A 20577-nucleotide genomic window follows, 5' to 3' on the forward strand; every position below is an offset into this window, starting at 1 on the left:
CACGCCTACTCGCTGTGCTCTTGGCGACTGGATTATTACTTACTAGCACGTACTCGTAATCGAGCGCATTTATTTGATTGAACATAATGGTTATCCTACGTCCTCGAAGACCGGACCGTTTGATATATAATCAACATTACCTACTTCGCTGCCTTTGCAACATGACATATTTTGCGCTCAGCAGCAGGTGCACGGGAGCGCTTAGAGCTGCTATGAAGGTACTAGAGTGTGGGGTGGGAGAAGGGGGTGGGGGGAGGTAGGCTCGCGTTGGCGTTCGCAGTGCTATCGAGGTTGGTGCCACCGCTCTGGTTCATTCCCTTGATAGAGTCATTAAATATTGCGACACCAGCGCCTAACATCGAATGTCACTTACACAGGCTCCACAGTGTACCTACTATTTGTAGGTGTATTAGTTGTACATTCGACTTTTTTTAAAATACTGGTCGCCGTTGCAACCGCGATGTCCTAATCATGCGGATCCAGCAACCAGGATGTCTATCAACCGGGAACAGGAAGAAAAACGGGAATCCTTAGGGATTTTGAGTAGTCTGGAAGAACTGAGGGAGAACTAGCGAAATTTGTGCCTCTATCAGGGACAATTAGCTGTAATTTTATTGAAAGCATCGAAAGTCGCGGTAATGCTGGCGCGAGTAGCAGACAGGAATCGTAATGAATCGGCTTTGACGCCCTGTCGTCGGCTGGAGGAGTTGTCAGTGTACTGTCAACGACCGACTTTCCGGATTCCCGATAATTTGGACGGCTTCGTGGCACCCCCACGTACCCCTTAGAGTCAATTTATCAGAACGTCTGAAATTTCGGACACAAGAACTCTTTGCCGTCCAATTTCGCGGACGTTTTGCCGTGACCACAGGTGCGAAACGGCATTAATCAAAGCCATCACCGCTGCCATTTTGATTACCTCACCGCCTCGAACCGGCGCTCTGGCACACAGGTCCGCTGGTAACCGTAGCTACCACTGCGTCAGCGCTAGGCCTAGTTGTTTCGACGTTCGCTATGAAGCTTCTTGCCGTTGGGTGCCGTGTTCTTTATTGAAAGAATTCGCTGCTGTCAGCAATGACATGAACTCCGCCGTTGTGGTCCTCGCGTTTGGCTTAGAAGCTTGGAAAGCACGGTGCGTTGCATAATGCCGGTTCCCGAAAGTCAGTTCCCGAATGTTTTCGCGGCCCCTAGGGTGTACGAAAAATAGGACGTGAACTGTGCAACTTACCAAGAAGGTGTTTCGAAAGGTCCGTGGGACGAAATAATGGCGGAAGGAAGACAAGAACCCAAAGGACCTACCCATTGAGGAATATATGAACGGGAAAGGAAGCCGTCGTTTTGAAGAAGCTTGAGCTCAAAAACAAAGTGTTTGCTGATGCCTAGATGCAGGTGTCCCTGATCCAAACCAATATAAACTCTTTATAGCAGTGAAACACAACACTGAGGTGTCGTGCGCGGGCTGAGAGTAGGTCAGAACAGTTGAGGTTGAATTAAGAGCTGTTGAGAGAGAATCCCAATTGTGACAAAGTTCGGGCCTCATACCACTAAGCTTGCTGTCAGTTGATAGAAATAGCTCATATTCGAAAATATTTGCTTCTATATGTATCTCCTTTTTATTGGTATTTGAGAATGTCCGACTCCATTTGCATTTTTTTTGGAAGACATTTTATTCGTTGTGCATTTTGTAACACCGCCCTTCTATTCTGTTTTTGAATAACATAAACACTACTCCTTAGTATTCAAATTGGATTAAGTCGTCTTTTGTAATCTTTTTTTTTCATATGCAAACTAGAGAATGAAAGCATCGGGCAATACGGTTTCAGGCCGTCTTGACATAAAACATAGTTCTGCATCACTCAGGGAATTTCCCAATGGCACTTAGGGAAAACCTGAAAAACTCAGGGAATTTGGAAATGTCAACTTGGTAGACACCCTGAGGAAGGCTCGGCTTAGAAAACTGAAATCTCTGCAGGAAACTGCGGCATTACTCGGACGTTAACCAGCAAGTGGTTTTAGATAGAAACCTGGCATTGTTGGGCATGATTTCTAAGCAATTTGAAAGTGTAAGTGCACTTAGCGATTGCCGACAATAACATTGGAGGACAGCGCAACGCATAGCGCGATGAGTGTATCGTCCTTCAGTGTGGTTGCATACGTTTGCTAAGTGCATTTCTCCATTCATGTTGTATACGGCGTTAATGAAGCTTCCACAAATGCAACAGGCGATATATTATTCCAGCCATCGTTGCCTGATAGTTAGGATCCCGCGGATTAGAGTAAATCGCCATAAATGAGCAATGTTATCGCGAATAAATTCTTTAAACTGTGGACTATGCATTTCAGTAAGAGCAATTAGACATTTAAAACATTGTTAAGATTTAACGGGGTGACCATGGGGACACGCAGTATGTACCATGTGGATGCGGACAATATTTTGAAGTTTTGGTTTTGTTTCTCCTCTGCATCATGGTGCGTGCGTCTTAATTTTGTTTGTGAACTTGTACGCTACACTTCTACAATAATATCTGCAGCGTTTAGCGTTCAACACAGTTTAGTCTCTCCACATATACACTGCGACAGCAGCATGCTTTCACTCGCTGCAATTTTCTGAAGTTCAACATTTTTTAAATGTGTGCAGTCTGCTGCACTTGCATTTGCCCTGCCTTCTGAAATAGAGGGTGTTTCCAGAAACGTGCTTGAGAGTGAGGGGGGAGAGAGAAAGAGAGGAGCCAGGAAAGGCAGGCAGGTTAACACCTAAGGCGTTCGGTTTCCTACCCTGCACTGGGGGATGGGGATAAACAGTTCAAAAAAAAGAGTAAGTTTAGGTGAAAGGGTAAAATTATCGCACACACTCGAAGTCAATGAACGGTGGCAGAGACATGCCCACTTCGTGTATTTTAGCAACGCGGTTGTTGCTTTCTGCGGCAGCGTCGCGCACGGCTACCCTTCAAGGATCCTTGCTTCAGAATACGGTCTTGAACTCAGCCGGTTTTATGCTGTGTGGACTTCATGACGGGAACAAAAGCCCAGAACGTGTACACTATTTTCTTAGGTCCCACAGGAGTTGCTCGTCAGTGCGTAATCCTTCTCATGGGGAACGAGTAAGCATTCGTGAACGTCATCCTGATGCACACAATCTTAAATAAAGAAAGTTAAACTGAGATACAAAAACTATTTTCGTTTGTTTTCCTTTGGCACATATACATACATTTGAAATTGAATCGAGGTAGTAATTATACAAATAGTTAGGCCCTTGCATCCGTGATATTTAAACAAGGTAGTCGTGCCATTAGTACAACGGGGAAATCGCACCAGCTAGGAACTTTTCAAACTTCGCTGGCCTTCATTTTAGCAGCACTCCGGCCCGCTGTGGTTGCTCAGTGGATATGGTGTTGGGCTGCTGAGCACCAGATCGCGGGATCGAATTCCGCCCACGGCGTCTGCATTTCCATAGGGGTGGAATGCGAAAACACCTATGTACTTAGATTTAGGTGCACGTTAAAGAGCCCCAGGTGGTCAAAATTTCCGGAGACCCCCAGTACGATGTGTCTGATTATTAAACCGTGGTTATCGCGCGTAAACCCCATCAATTAGTTTTTCAATATCACTCCGGAGCAGCCGTTTCAGTGTACACGAAATTCCGTTCAGAAAGAAACTAGTTTTGATATATTCTCATACAATAAAGAGAATTTCTGATAGAATCGCCTAAGCGTCTCACGGATACTTTCTTTGAGCGTTTCCTTTCAATTATTCAATATGCATACTACATTTTTACAGCTATAATTATTTCCAACCACAACCACTTTATATATATATATATATATATATATATATATATATATATATATATATATATATATATATATATGCATTGTTGCTTCGCAACGCCTATTGCACTGATCATCATTATACCTTGGCGTTCACGTTTCACTTCCAAATTAGCCGGGATTACGCCACTGCAAAGATTTACGTTTTGTCATAACTAAGTAAAAAGCTCAATTTGACGAGCTAAACATTATTGTTCTCTCTAATATGATTATATATATAAATATATATATGTATATATATATATATATTTATATATATAATCATATTAGAGAGAACAATAATGTTTAGCTCGTCAAATTGAGCTTTTTACTTAGTTATGACAAAACGTAAATCTTTGCAGTGGCGTAATCCCGGCTAATTTGGAAGTGAAACGTGAACGCCAAGGTATAATGATGATCAGTGCAATAGGCGTTGCGAAGCAACAATGCATGCGTGGTTTTCTAATGTTTTCATATATTACTGCTTTCCTATCGTCCTTAGGCGCACGAGGCGTGGTGGTACGTCAGACATCCAGAAAGGGAACAACCTTGTACAGCGTCAGACAGCATCACCGCCTTACGATAGTGACGGATCCGACCTGTCCGACAAGGGTGGGCCACCGCACGGCCCGCGACACCTGTCCGGATGTTGCGCTCGCGTGCAGACTTCAGAACGTCGCGTGGGAAAACACCAACGAGACGCTAGGAAGCGACTACTTAATACTCGGAATCGCAGTACACGCAAGAAACTTCCCAAGAAGAAAGATACGCTTCACCAAAATCACGGACTAGGCCAAGTTCCGGAGCGAAAGGGAAACGCAATAAGCCGAAGCGGTAAGTGATCTGGAGGGCTGGGTTGAAGAACTGCAGGGATTAGTGGCCAAACACTCCAAGGAGATTTCACTCACCCAGGGCAATCTGGCAGTGGACCCGCGCCTATTACACATGTGGAAAGTGCGCTACAGTCTGCTGAGAAGATGGCGAAGGCAGCGGCAGGACCATAAGATAAAGGTTTCCGTCGCGAAGCTAAGGGACGAGGCACAGCGTTACGCAGAAACAACTTGCACGACAGAACTGGGGCAAGTTTTTTAACTACTTCCAAGGAACGCTTGGCACTGCGAAGACGTGGGCCACGCTCAAGCATCTACTAGATCCGACGGAGAGTAGGAGAGAAAGCGAGCACAGGGTGAGCCGAGTAATGTCCAACAGACAATCAGCTATTGTGTGCCTTACAAAATAGAGACTTTGCCCAACCGATACTCGGTGCACAGCCTGTGGCTGACTACGGCGGATTTCAAAACAGCGAGCTCGACTGGGACATAACCTGTTCCGAGCTGACGCGAGCGATCGCAAGACTCACTAGAAACACTACTCCTGGCAAGGACGGAATCACTAAAAACGTGTTACGTAACCTGCACAATGCCAGCGTGTAGGCGATACTTGAGCTGTTCATTATACACTGGAGCAGAGGGACCTTGCCCCCGGAATTTAAGCCTGCCAAGATTACATTGATACCAAAGCAGGGGAAAACGCCTTGCCTGGAGAAACTAAGACCAGTTCGCTCACGTCTGGCTTCGGCTCTGACGCGCAACACGATGTTTCGTTTTCGGGCCAACTTATCAACGCAACACGTGATTCGGTAGCTCAAAGAGGAAGTGCTGAATGCGGCAACGCCGTGCTGCCCCAAAGCAATTCTGGCACTTGAGCTAAAGGGGCCTTTCAGAACGTGGGGCATGAAGCCAGACTAGCTAGTCTCAGTTGCACGATTTGCGGCCGAGAATTTTACAACTACTTGAGGGCTTTCCTCAAAAATCGTACAGCAACAATAGAACTGGGAATTCTTAGGTCACAGCGAGCAGACACATCTAATAGAGGAACGGCAGAAGGAGCAATGCTGTTGCCGACACTTTTCAACGAGGCCATGATGAAACTTCCAGCCAAACTCGAGAAAACATCGCGGATCAGACATGCCTTGTATGCAGATGACATCACGATGTGGATGGTCGGAGGGTCCATAGGAGAACAAAAAGAGGCATTACAGTAGGCAGTGGACGCCGTAGCAAGATACGCGGAAACGTGCAGACCGCAATGCACTGCGTCGTGAAACGCCTCGGATATCCCGTACGGATGGCCATAGCAATGACACAAATCCCACCACGAATACAGGAAGCTATGCCGGTCTCACCGGTTCTCTGACACATGCACCCGAGCTTCTACATCGCACGCTGACATTCCCGAGCGTAGGGGCTCGCGATGAAGTATGAGAACCACCCAAACGTCTTGTACGTAGACGCGGCCAGCACCGCATGAAGCACTGCATTTGGCACCCGCGTAATTGAATATAACGGGAGCGAAATAACTGCGTCGTCGCTTTCCAGAGTGAGCGTTGCAGAGGCAGAGGGACTAGCAATAGCTTTAGCCATCAAGACGAGACCCCACTGGGAGCGTGTCATGGTTGTGTCGGACTCTCACACAGCATGTGGAAATTTTCCCGGGCCAAGATTTTCAGGGCCGCACATAGGATTGTGAATGGGGCGCAGCAGCTCTCGCCATACATACAGGTCGTGTGGACTCCAGGGCATGAGTCCTTACGCGGCAATCAGCAGGCACACGCCTACGCCCGAATACGTGCGCACCGGGAGCTGCGAGAGCGCCACGTCTAGAAGATCCACCCAGAACCTATACTATTAACATACACGCACATCCTACATTACTATCGCTTTCGCGAAGAACACTACCGCACCCTCGTAATGCTCTGACACGAGAGGATTGCGTGATATGGCGAAGACTCCAAACAAACACATATCTACACTTGTGTCTCTGTCACTCCACAGAAATTGCTCTGCATTAGTATTAATGGCCGCCCTGCGATGAATGCGCAACGCTTTACCACATGACATGGGCTTCCGTAAGCACACCAAGGCTCATACCCATAACATACCCCACCACACGGCAATAGGAGGCAGCGCTGTCCAGCTCAGACTCGACGGACCAGCTCAACCTGGTCAACCGAGCGACAAGGGCAGCTATGGCCGCTGGACTCCTGGACGTCGGGTAGCACCTACTGCACAGCGGAAGAGCTGCCTGTGCTAGTGTGGTCTTTTCTATAAAGCTTGGTCTCTCTCTCTCTCTCTTTCATCAAACAAGACACACGGCATAGATGCTTGCAATTGAAACATTCTCTTCGTCTTCAAATGGCGTCAAGGAAGGCCTCCAGAACACCTTTAAGCGTGGTCTTGTATGTGAAATTATTGCTGACCTGGATCGAGTAGTGGTCGCAGCCGTTGAACAAGTACACTGGCCCAAAAAATATTGCGCAACGCGCGAGCGCGTGGCGAAACGACCCTGCTTCCCTACCAGCGGCGCACCCCCGGTGTCGAGGCCGACGCCTGCGCGCATGCGCGTTCATCCGAGACTGCAAATGTGCATGTTTCCGCGCTTCCTCCTTGCGCGCCGGCGCTATGCAAATGCCGCCGCGAGCTGCCTCTCTTGCTATTGGCGCAAAACTATGTTCAATGAGTTAGCGGTAAGAGGGAAAATAGAGAAATTCCGGATCAAGCTACAGAACAGGTATTCGACTTTAACTCAGGAGGAGGACCTCAGTGTTCAAGCAATGAACGAACATCTTACGGGCATCATTGAGGAGTGTGCAACAGAAGTCGGTGGTAAGTTGGTTTGACAAGATACCAGTAAGCTATCGCAGGCGACGAAAGATCTGGTTAAGAAACGCCAATGCATGAAAGCCTCAAGCCCTAGAGCTAGAATAGAACTGGCAGAACTTTCCTAGTTAATCAACAAGCATAAGACGACTGGCATAAGAAAGGATAAGATAGTTAGAATTGAACATGCTCTCAGGAATGGAGGAAGCCCAAAAGCAGTGAAGAATAAACTAGGACCATGCGCCGCTTGCGTGTACCACGTTTCTAGATACTTTGTCCCCAAAGCTCCAGGGCGAGCTCCCTAGATCCTTGTAGGTACTTGGTGGGACTAGGGAGATGACGTGCCTGGGCGCACAATCTGCTCACCAAGCTGTCGGTAAGAGAAAATAGGTTTTTCAAAACAAGCCTCCTAGGCTTCTTCGCAATAAGAGTTGCGTGCGGAAGCTGACGTAACACTGGACGAAATTTTTCAGTTTGGATACGGGGATAAAGGGATGTGATACGAAGTTGGTCGTGTTGTGCGAGGCGCTTCGATCTACAAAAGCTGGTATAATCGTGGGGCATGGAGGGTTTGTCGCACCACCAGCCACATCATCGCTGCGCTCAAGCTTCCTTTCCTTATTGACATCACTATCTCTCTTCCAGCAGAAACAATAGCAATGCGCTGGCGCCATACGCAACGCATATTAAACGTCCAGGTACAACAAAAAAAAAATCCCCCAGAAACTCCTCTTGGAGTTATACAATGCGTAACTAGCGTAACCATTGTGCCACTAGCTCATCTCTGCGCAGCCCGGTGTCATGACCAATGTTATGTAACCTAATCAGGCCATTACTAACGACAGCTCAGTGGTGACACGAACTGGTGCCGACGGCGGCGCAAGGAGCATTGATGACGCAAGCAAAGTACTGCAGGTGGAGGCCCGAGGTGCGCTGATGACCGTTCCGGTCAGTTTATAAGCCGTTATTGCTCTTCAGCGCCTTATTCATCCGCGTGAAACCATTGGAGACTTTTATTGAGTCCGGTATTCCGCTAAACGGGTGTGGTTTGGGCGGATTGCCGGATGGGCGGGAGCAACGTGAGCGGCCTGAGCGGTGCCGTCGCCTTGGTGGCGTAGAGCTCAAGTACACAAACACAGAGCGAAAATTGCAGTAAGCTATTATATTCTGCTTCGCTGCTGGTGCAGATTTTTGGCAGTGGCATAATTTTCCACACGATTACGCCGCTGTCCAAGATTTACACCAGCAGCTAAGCAGAATATAGCAATTGGCTCCGTGTTTTTGTGGTTGAGCTTCGCGCCAAGACCTGGCGCCACCAATCTGGCCTCTCACGTTTACGCCCCCGTTCACCCGGCAAACCGCCCGCACTTGCCGGAATACTGGACGCCCAAAAATTCTCAATTATTAGGCCATGAACATGCTCAGGCGACAGCTTCTTATGGCAATGCCGCGTGGGACGCAACTTGAAAGCGATCTCCGATGCTCAAAAAACAGTGCCAACAGCTCATAGCTTCGCGCACTGTGTTCTTGCCGCTTACATAGTCTTGAAGAGACGCGGGCCCGCTTAACTTCAAAGCGATCTGCGAAAGTTGCAGAATGGGGCGTCAACTGAAAGCAACGCCAGCCCTGTGTTTTCGCCGGTTTGTTGCCGTTGAAGCGGAAGGCAAATTCGTTCACTACTGCGGGCGCTGTCTCGAAAACGGTCGTCTTATTACGGAACGGAAGAAAGGACGGTTTTCTCTTTGGGTAAGCATACAATGGCTTAAGCATTCATAATTAAAATTTACCTACACCGCCTAAACTCTGCGAATGCGGGCTGGCCCGAACACACCACGCGCCCTGGCGCAGCCAGGGACGCAAAATCGAATACAGCTAGGGCGCGTGCCATGACGCTTCGGCGAAAAAGTACCTAGAAATGTAGTACATGCGGGCGGCGCATGGTGGCGCAGCGATCGAGCGCTGGGGTTGCGAGCAAATAGAAACACGCAACCCTGCAATATGATTACTAACAGGGATGAGTTAGTTCTATAGTTCTATAGAAATTTATACTACCCCAGTGGCCCCCACAACAATACTAGAAGAGAGAATAGTCTAGAGGAATTTGACATGCCACAAGTAACACCGGAAGAAGTAAACAAAGCCATGGGAGCTATGCAAAGGGGGAAGGCAGCAGGGAAGGATGAGGTAACAGCAGATTTGTTGAAGGATGGCGGGCAGATTGTTCTAGAAAAACTGGCCACCCTGTAAACGCGATGCCTCATGACCTCAAGCGTACCAGAATACTGGAAGAACGCCAACATAATCATAATCCATAAGACTCGAAAAATTATAGACCGATGAGCTTACTGTCCGTTGCCTACAAATTATTTACTAAGGTAATCGCAAATAATATCAACAACACCTTAGACTTCCGTCAACAAAAGGACCAGGCAGGATTTCATAAAGGCTACTAAACAATAGACCGTATTCACCCTATCAATCAGGTTATAGAAAAATTGCGAGAGATTACGAGAAAGCGTTTGATTCAATTGAAACCTCAGCACTTATGGAGGCATTAGGGAATCAGGGTGTAGGCGAGCCTTATGTGAAAATACTGAAAGATATCTATAGCGGCTCCCAAGCTACGGCAGTCCTCCATAAAAAAAAGCAACAAATGCCAGTAAACACAGGCGTCAGGTAGGTAGATACAACCTCTCGAATGCTATTCACAGCATGTTTACAGGAGGTATTCAGAAACCTGGATAGGGAAGAATTCTGGGTAAGAGTGGAGAATACCTTAGTACCTTGGGACTCGCTGATGATATTGTCTTGCTTAGTAACTCAGGAGACCAATTGCAATGCATGGTCACTGACTTGGAGAGGCAAAGCCGAAAAGTGGGTCTAAAAATTAATCTGCAGAAACCTAAAGTGTTGTTTAACTGCCTCGGAAGAGAACAGCAGTTTACAATAGGTAGCGAGGCACTGGAAGCGGTAAGGAAATACATCTGCTTAGGGCCGGTAGTGACCGCGGATCCGCATCATGAGACTGAAATAATCAGAAGAATGAGAATTGGCTGGGGTGCGTTTGGCAGGCATTCTCAGATCATGAACAGCAGGCTGCCGCTATCCCTCAAGAGAAAAGTGTGTAACCAGCTTTGTCTTACCAGTACTCACGTACTCGGCAGAAACTGGAGGCTTACGAAAAGGGCTCCACTTAAATTGAGGAGGACGCAACGAGCTATGGAAAGAAGAATGATGTGTGTAACGCTAAAGGATAAGAAAAGAGCAGATTCGGTGATGGAACAAACGCGAGTCAAGGACATCTTAGTTGAAATTAAGAAATAGAAAGGGGGGGAGGGGCACGGGCAGGGCATGTAATGAGGAGGGAACATAACCGATGGTCATTCAGGGTTACGGACGGGATTCCAAGGGAAGGGAAGCGTAGCAGGGGGCGACAGAAACTTTGGTGGGTGGATGAGATTCACAAGTTTAGAACGTAAATAGGGAAGTCTTGAAGAAGTAAAATAAGAATATGGAGATGTAGAAATATATTGATGTAATTAAAAACGTGTATGATATAACTAAGATTATGGAATAATCTACCAGACATCATCGCATCTCCGTCTGATCCTGATACCATTCCATCAGCAACTTACTACATATTTCACTGAAGCCGTCGTTTAGCATGTCTCATATTCATGTTTCAGCTCATGTTTATTCATGTTTCATATTCATGTTTTAGTCCATATTTAGAAGTTAAGCATTTCGTTTCCCCCTTTCTTGTCTTGTTTTCTGTTACATTTGCTATAAAACGCTTGATGAATTGCGCATTATTCATGCGCCATGCGCATTTTATGTCATCGTGTGCTTTAAAACTGTGTACCATATTTTTTCTCGTTATTTCCGCATTGCTTAGTCCTCTCTTCTTTACTGCTATTATGTGGGCCAATTTTATTTACCATGTATTTTACATTTTCTTGTGGTTGTGTGCGCACTGTTGAGATTTCTGCCCCCCCCCCCCCATTACACTATGCCCTACGGGCCTGTTAGGTACTTTAAATAAATAAATAAATAAATAAATAAATAAATAAATAAATAAATAAGAGAATAATTCACTGAGGCACGATGACTGTTTTCCACGTTCCTGTTTCAAAGGCAATGTCATGAAGTCATTATCATCAACATTATGATCGTATAGTGCCATTTGACAAACGATGCATTATGAGCGATATGTGGAAAGTTTGCATTGCAGTTCCGTTATATTCCATCAGGTGTCCCGACATGTAGAAGTTGCATGCTGTGCGTACCTGGTTAAGTCAAGTAGGTTACGTGGCTGTAGATGGATACTTAAACTTTAATGAAAGAGTAATCAGAAGAATCGCTAATGGTTGGGATCCCTACTCCAGGACTCCGCTCGTTCTTGCCATCTGCTCAGCTCTATGGATCAGCTTGAACTGTTCGTAGAGGGCCGAGCTGGACAGCAGTGCCTCCCATTGTTCTGTCGTGGTGTTCGTGTCGTGGTGTTCTCTGTTGCGTAGCGTGCCCTTCCACGTACTTTGGTATAGGATTGGTGTGGCCCCGCACCACGGGCAATCATCCGTGTAGGCTGTGGTTTGTATGCAACGTAATATGTGGAGGTTCGTGTGTGTGCCTGTCAGGAGCCTATGCCAGGCAGCGGCATCCTATATATTGTCACGTGGTTGTGACGTTGAATAACACAGTAGCAATACTGTGAACGACAAAAATAACTTTTATTGGGCGAACCTGTGCCCACAAAACGAGCTACACTTATGGCACAACGATAGCGGCGAACACGGTCGGCGATCGTCGATAATCTCATTACGCGGGTTAAGCGCGTCGGCTTTTATACATCTGTCGTCGAATGTTCCAGAGCAATCGCTGGGACCCGCGTGCCTTCCACAAAGTTCCACATTATTCGCGTTGCACACAGATGCAAACAGATAACACAAGTTGCGGGGAAAGACAGTGGACGGAACCATCGATAACATTCCAGAAACTTCTTTTACATTCAGGCGCGTCCTGCGTTGTGCGATAAGATTTGTTAGGCGGCGAGAAGTGGTCGCCCGATAAAGATAAAAAGTACACGTGTCATTACCCCTCTTAAAAAAACCATGGTCCCGATGCTAGAAATATAAGAGAGCGAAACACAAAAGGACACTTATTAAATAAAAGTAACAAAACAACGAAAAGAAACAAAGTCCAAAGGTTGGTTACGCCAAGTCCCAAAGTTCATTAACGCTGGTAGTACGGCTAGAGTCGCACAACGTGGACTATTTCAGGTCGTGAGCGGCGCCGCTGTGATAGCGAAATGCCGTCTGGCACGACCTCATAGTCCAGTGCGCCTATACGTCGGACGATCTTGTACGGTCCGAAATAGCGACGCAAAAGCTTCTCGCTCAGTTCTCGTCGGCGTATAGGGGTCCAAATCCAAACACAGTCACCGTGCAGGTACTCGACGAAGCGTCGTCGGAGGTTGTAGTGTCGGCTGTCGGTACGCGGCTGGCTCTTGATCCGTAGGTGGGCTAGTTGTCGGGCTTCTTCAGCGCGCTGGAGAAAGGTCGTGACGTCAAGATTCTCTTCGTCGGTTACGCGCGGCAGCATGGCGTCGAGCGCCGTCGACGGGTTCATGCCGTAAACCAAATTGAACGGCGTGATCTGTGGTGTTTCTTCTACCGCCGTGTTGTAAGCGAATGTTACGTACGGCAGGAAGGCATCCCAGGTCGTGTTCGACGTCGATGTACATTGTTAGCATGTCGGCGAGGGTCTTATTCAGCCGCTCCGTAAGACCATTCGTCTGTGGTTGGTAGGCGGTTGTCATCCTGTGCCTTGTCTGACTGTATTGGAGAATGGCCTGGGTGACCTCCGCTGTAAAGGCCGTTCCTCTGTCGGTGATGACTTCTGGGGCGCCATGCCGCAGCAGAATGTTGTCGACGAAAAATTTCGCCACTTCGGTCGCGCTGCCTTTCGGTAGAGATTTAGTTTCTGCGAAGCGGGGGGGATAGTCCGTCGCCACGATGATACACTTATTTCCGTATGTTGACGTCGGAAACGGTCCCAACAAGTCCATCCCTATCTGCTGAAAAGGTCAACAAGGAGGCTTGATTGGCTGTAGTAATCCTGCTGGCCTTGTTGGTCGTGTCTTGCGTGGCTGACAATTTCGGCACGTCTTGACGTAACGGGCGACGTCGGCGGTCAGACGCGGCCAATAATATCTTTGCTGTATCCTCGACAGCGTCCAGGAGAATCCGAGTTGCCCAGCGGTTGCATCGTCATGTAGGGCGTACAGTATTTCTGGACGCAGCGCTGACGGAACAACAAGAAGGTAGCTGGCGCGGACTCGTGTGAAGTTCTTTACGAGCAGGTTGATTTGGAAAGTGAACGAAGACAATCTGCGCTTAAAAGCCCTAGGTACTACGTCGGTGTTCCCTTCCAAATACCCGACGAGCCCTTTTAGCTCCGGGTCTGCTCGTTGCTGTTTACTGAAATGTTTTGCGCTTAATATTCCGAGGAAGGCGTCGTCATCCTCGTCGTCTTCCGGCGGGGGATCGATGGGGGCGCGTGATAGGCAGTCGGCGTCGGAGTGCTTTCGTCCGGACTTGTAGATTACCGTGACGCCATATTCTTGCAGTCTGAGGCTCCACCTCACCAGACGTCCTAAAGGTTCCTTAAGTTAGCTAGCCAACAGAACGTGTGATGGTCGCTGACGACTTTGAATGGCCTGCCATATAGGTAAGGGCGGAATTTTGCTGTAGCCTAAATGATGGCGAGGCATTCCTTTTCAGTCGTAGAATTATTGCATTCCGCTTTTTACAGCGACCGGCTAGCATAAGATATCACCCGTTCATGTCCGTCTTTCTTCTGGACTAGGACGGCACCGAGGCCTAGGCTACTGGCGTCAGTGTGGATTTTGGTATCGGCGTCTTCGTCGAAATGTGCAAGTACCGGCGGTGACTGCATGCGTCGTTTTAGATCTTGAAATGTGTCGGCCTGCGGCGTTTGCCATTTGAACTCGACATCAGATTTGGTTAGATGTGTTAGCGGCTCAGCGGTGCGTGAAAAGTCCTTGACAAGCGCCTGTAGTAGGCACACATACCGAGGAATCTACGCACTGCCTTTTTGTCGATGGGCTGCTGGAACTTTGCGGTGGCAGCTGTTTTGCGGGTCGGGGCGTACTCCGGATTTGCTGATGACGTGGCCTAGGAACAGAAGCTCATCGTCAGCGAAGCGGCACTTTTCTGGCTTCAGAGTGACCCCTGATGATTTTATGGCCTCGAGTACTGTCGCAAGCTGCCTAAGGTGATCGTCGAAATTTCCGGCGAATATGACGACGTCATTCAAGTAAACAAGACGGGTCTGCCACTTCAATCCTGCTAACACCGTGTCCATGACTCGCTGGAACGTTGCAGGCGCCGAGCACAATCCGAATGGCAAGACCTTGAACTCGTAGAGGCCATCTGGCGTGATTAAGGCAGTCTTTTCGCGATCTCTCTCGTCGACTTCTATTTGCCAGTAGCCAGACTTGAGGTCAATTGACGAGAAGTATTTAGCGTTGCAGAGCCGATCCAATGCGTCGTCTATCCATGGAAGAGGGTATATGTCTTTCTTCGTGATTTTGTTCAGTCGACGATTCTCGACGCAGAAACGTAGGGTCCCGTCCTTTTTCTTCATCAGTACAAGAGGAGATGCCTACGGGCTTTTCGACGGCTGGATGATGTCGTTGCGGAGCATTTCGTCGACTTGTTGCCTAATAGCTTCACGTTCTCGCGTCGAAAGTCGGTAAGGGCTCTGGCGGAGTGGTCGAGAGCACACCTCGGTGATTATGCGATGCTTTGCGACTGCTGTCTGTCGAATCCTTGATGGCGTCGAGAAGAAGCCATTGTATCGTCGGAGCAGACTTCTGAGCTGTTCTTGCTTAATCATGGGGAGACTTGGATTAATGTTGTAGTCTGGTTCGGGAAGCATGGTCATGGGATAGATGTGGCGGAATCCGAGATGACAAACGCATTACTAGTTTCCAGAATTTCCACGATGTGCGCGATCGTCGTGTCCTTGTTGATGTGCTTGAACTCCTGGCTGAAGTTTGTCAGCAACACTTCAGTTTTCCGTCCGTGCAGTCGAGCGATCCCTCTTGCGACACATATTTCACGGTCGAGCAGTAGACGTTGGTCACCTTCGATGACGCCTTCTACGTCGGCAGGCATTTCGGTGCCGACGGAAATGACAATGCTGGAGCGAGGCGGAATGCTTACTTGACTTTCGAGTACGCTTAAGGCATCGTGACTACGAGAGCTCTCTGGCGGTATCGCTTGATCTTCAGACAAGGTTATCTACTTCGACTTCAGGTCGGTGACTGCGCCATGTTGGTTTAGGCAGTCCATGCCGAGAATGACGTCCCGTGAACATTGTTAGAGGATAACGAAGGTGGCAGGGTAAGTCCGGTCGTGAACGGTAATTCTTGCCGTGCAGATTCCAGTCGGCGTAATCAGGTGTCCTCCAGTGGTCCAAATTTGAGGGCCTTCCCATGCAGTCTTAACCTTCTTCAACTGGGCGGCCATATGTCCACTCATGACGGAGTAATCGGCCCTTGTGTCGACTAAGGCGGTGACTGTATAGCCGTCGAGAAGCACGTCTAGGTCAGTGATTGTTTGTCTTGCGTTACAGTTAGGTCTTGGCGTCGGATCACGGCTGTGTCGCGTTGACCTGTGGCTGGTATGGGACGTCTTCAGGTCGTCTTTTGTCGTCGTATTCTTTGCTTTCACACTTTGTCGCGACCGCGGCGTGTCGTTATGTCGTCGAGGTAGTTTCTTCGGCGTCTTCGTCGGCGGCGGAGGATCTTCATCAGTTCGACGAACAGAAACCGCACCTTCATTGGTTGCTGCTTTTAGTTTTCTGGATATTGGCTCGCAGACCGGCCCCGGGCTGGTCCAGTGTATGGACGGCGTTGCGCCGACAGGTAGCGGCCTGGTGACGGCGAACGGGATGGTCGTCGAGAGTCGCACTGAGTGGCGGCTAGGTAATCGGCGATGTCACGTGGGCGCTCCCCAAGCTGTGGACGCGGCGCGTTGACGGCGAACCCTCCCAGTCCCAAGTAGTGGTATGGGCATCGGTGGTACACATGGCCGGCTTCTCCGCAGTGATAGCAGAGCGGCCGGTGGTCAGGGGCTCGCCAAATGTCCGTCTTCCTCACGTAGCGGCGCTTGGCGACGAGTGGGCGGGCTGGCGGTGGCGGCGGTGGATGACGGAATTGTGGCGTCATAGGGCCCTGGCGGAGTCGTGGAGCGGGGCCTTGAGGGCGGGCGACGGAGGCGTAGGCCATAGCTTCCGGCTGCGGCTGCGGTGATTCTTGTTGCAGCTCAGGAACTCCAAGCGATCGCTCAACCTAATCTTTGACGATGTCGGTGATCGAGGCCACTTGAGGTTGCGATGAAGGCAGGACCTTGCGCAGTTCTTCGCGCGCAATGGCCCTGATATTCTCTTGCAGGTCGTCGGAACCAAGTCCTTGGATGGCGTAGTGTGGCGTGAGCCCCTCGCGGTTATATTGCCGGTTGCGCATCTCCAGAGTTTTCTCGATCGTCGATACCTCTGCAGAAAACACAGCTACGGTCTTTGGCGGGTTAGGAATAAGTCCAGCGAAAAGTTCTTGCTTGACTCCCCACATCAGCAAGCGTACTTTTGTCTCCTCCGACATTTCTGGGTCGGCGTGCCGGAAAAGACGGGCCATCTCCTCAGTGAAGAAGGCGATTGTCTCGTTTGGCAGCTGCACTCTGGTTTCTAGTAGTGCTTGGGCTAGCTCTTTTCGCACGACGCTTGTAAACGTTTGCAAGAAGCGACTTCGGAACAGGGCGCACGTCGTTAAGGTGGCTTCTCGATTCTCGAACCAGGTCCTGGTGGCGTCTTCCAATGCGAAATAGACATGCCGCAGCTTGTCGTCGCTGTCCGAACTGTTAAACGTAGCGACCCTCTCATACGTCTCCAGCCAGCTTTCCGGGTCCTCAAATAAGGAACCGTGGAATATCGTGGCTCCATGGGCTATTGGGGCTGCTCCGGCTGCCACTGGGGCTGTCTTGGTCGTCTCTGGACGAACTTTTCTGACGATCTTCTTGGTCGTCTCTAGTAGAATTCTGTGTTTTGGGGGCAGCTGCTGTAGCCGGCACAGCAGCCGGCAATTCCGTGTTCCGGGACGGCACTGGTGTTGTCTTTGCCGTCTGGGCATGGATTACTGCTTGTTGGCGGCGTTCGGTAAATGAACGTAATGCACCTCCATCAGGTTTCACGTGGTGGCGACGTTGAATAACACAGTAGCAATACTGTGAACGACAAAACTAACTTTTATTGGGCGAACCTGTGCCCACAAAACAGGTTACACTTATAGCACAATGATAGCGGCGAACACGGTCGGTGATCGTCGAAAATCTTATGAGCGGATCAAACGCGTCGGCTTTTTTACATCTGTCGTCGAATGTTCCAGAGCAATCGCTGGGACCCGCGTGCCTTCCACAAAGTTCCAGATTATTCGCGTCGCGCACACATGCAATCAGATAACACAAGTTGCGGTGAAAGACAGTGGACAGAACCATCGATAACATTCCAGAAACTTCTTTTACATGCAGGCGCGTCCTGCGCTGTGCGATAAGATTTGTTAGGCGGCGATAAGTGGTCGCCCAATAAAGATAATGAAGTACACGTGTCATTATTTAGATATCGATCGGGTGGTGCATATCGCAAGCGACTCCCTCTGTGGTATTTCACGATGGCTGAATACTCAAGGTCGACAGGGTCCGGGTCTTCTGCAGCCGGCGCGATGAGAGCTCGGTGATGCACAAATCTTCGAGCTGCTCTGTCGGCCTGCAGGTTACTCATGATGCCAGTTTGGCCCGCTATATGTGGTTTTTCTCGCCACCCCGTTTCAAAGGAGGTGCCAATAAACCATCATTTTCATAGTCATCAACAGCACCGTACGGTGCCACGGGTCAAGGGGAGTCATATGTGCGCCACGTAGTCTGGATACCTGTGTTTACTCTTCTGTACACGTTATGAAGCCCGGCCACAGTGTGCGAAACACTACTGAAGAATAGTCGTAGAGCTGCGCGCATGGCTGCAATCAAGCAACATTTGGCTCAGAAGACCACTGTGCAGAGAGAAGGCCAAGCCGCAGTGCTAGCCCCAACTTGCCGTGAACGCCGGGCGGACAGTTCAGATCCTTCGCGTCAAAACGACGCGAACAGACTACCTCGAAGGCTACGTAGTGCGTGGGGCCAAAAATGGAGCTCCTATGAAGCCGGTCCTCCAACTTGCGCTATGACTGTGCTTCGTGTACCGCGCAGGCCTATAACTTTCTTGCACTAACTACAAGGAATCAAAAGGCAAGTGAATTGTTATAAAAACATATGAATATCATTGTGACTGGGAAAGCCTATTTAAATATTTCACTGGTGTGATGATGACACATTTTTGTGTTATGGGGGTTGATTTGTAAGAAGAGACTATTTCTCTATTTAACATAAGTATTCGCGATCGTTTCTCGGTGGTGCTCTTCTCGCGGACGGCTGGATGTAGAACCCAGGGAGCAAGAAGAGTTTCACGTAACATTTACACTACATTCGATAAGTACCAATTCTTTTGCACGGAGATTTGTAGGGAAACAGACCTAACTCGAAAAAAGCGAAAACTTAAAGGCAGCGGTTTCGGGGCCCGTTGGAATCTCTACGCTTTATTGCATTTGTAGTGACCCTCGAACACGTCGCAGTACCTCGCCGCAGGGGTCATTGCACATTTCTCCGAAAATCCAGTTTCACTCGTTTCGCCTCACCGTGGGGGTCATTGCCCCTTGCAATTTCTTGGAACCGAGGCGGCCGCCCGACTGGGGCGTCTCCACAGCTACTCGGGAAACCTGCTTTTATTTTGGATAAAGCCAGTCGACCCTAAGTTCTCACTGTCAATCGTGTATTCCTCGCCTCCGTTAAACCGACCCAAGAAATCTACGTTGTTTATTAATTTAGCCATGGACCGCGTTGCTCCTACTCCCGCTTACAGAGATGCCGCCACGATTACGTCTTCTGTCATCGCAGCAGACCCTCAGCTTCCCAGCTTTTGGGCCAAGAATCCGCAATTTAGTTTATGCAAGTGCAGGTCCGTTCTCAACTCCCTTGCATCCCTTCAATGACAGCAAAATAACTGCACTTCATCGCCGCCCTACCCTCTGACATCGCCGATGCCATAGACGACTTGCTAGCGGGTGCGCCTGCGGCCGCTGCATAGGACAACCTACAACGAATGGTCCTGCAGCGCCTCGAGCCATCGCAACATTGTAGGGTACAACACCTCCGCTCCGAGGAATTGGGCGACCAATGACTGAGAAATCCTGCAGCGGTTTCGTCAGCTGCTCGGTGGCCGCTCTGAAAACGAAAGCCAGGTAATTTGCACACATCGTCCGCGGTTGCGCTTTCGACAGAACTGTAAGCTTAGTGTGGGTACCTGCTCACGCGGGGAACTCTGGGAGCGAAGGGGTCGACCGTTTAGCCCGAGGCCTAACTAACCGGGAGGCTGGCCCCTCGAACCCAGATGCCCTCGCAGAGGCTTGCAAATCCTATGCTGACATTACCACGTTCTACAAGGAGACTAGACGCGTGTACCCGCCTCCCCACCCCGACGTCGAACGAGCGCAAGGCAGCATGCTTCGCAGACTGCAGACCGATTCGATTCCCAGTCATTCTAGGCTTTCTTTAATCACTGGAGGGGATTACGACCCCGTCTGTACTAAGTGCGACAATGGAGTGTTCGCCCCTCGGGCACTCATTCTCTGGTGATGTGAGAGTAACCCTCCCCCACAATCATTACTGCCAGCTCCCTCCGAGGAGAGTTGAAACCAGCTGCTGACAAGAGCAGACAAGAAAACGCAACTCGCACTCGTCTCTGGGCCCAAGACGTCGCACCCACCTGAGAACCACACTAGGCCTACCTGCACTAACTTCCTACCTTACAGTGCCAAATAAAGTTGTTTCTCTCTCTACATTCTTGCGTGAGCTGCCCTTGCAGCGCCTCCCAAAATCCGCCCACATGGTGCTCACGGGTTCCGACGCGACGAGTCCTGATCGGCTTGATGCACTCGCTGA

The sequence above is a fragment of the Dermacentor variabilis genome, chromosome 7 (genome assembly GCF_050947875.1).
Source record: "Dermacentor variabilis isolate Ectoservices chromosome 7, ASM5094787v1, whole genome shotgun sequence".
Classification (NCBI taxonomy): domain Eukaryota; kingdom Metazoa; phylum Arthropoda; class Arachnida; order Ixodida; family Ixodidae; genus Dermacentor; species Dermacentor variabilis.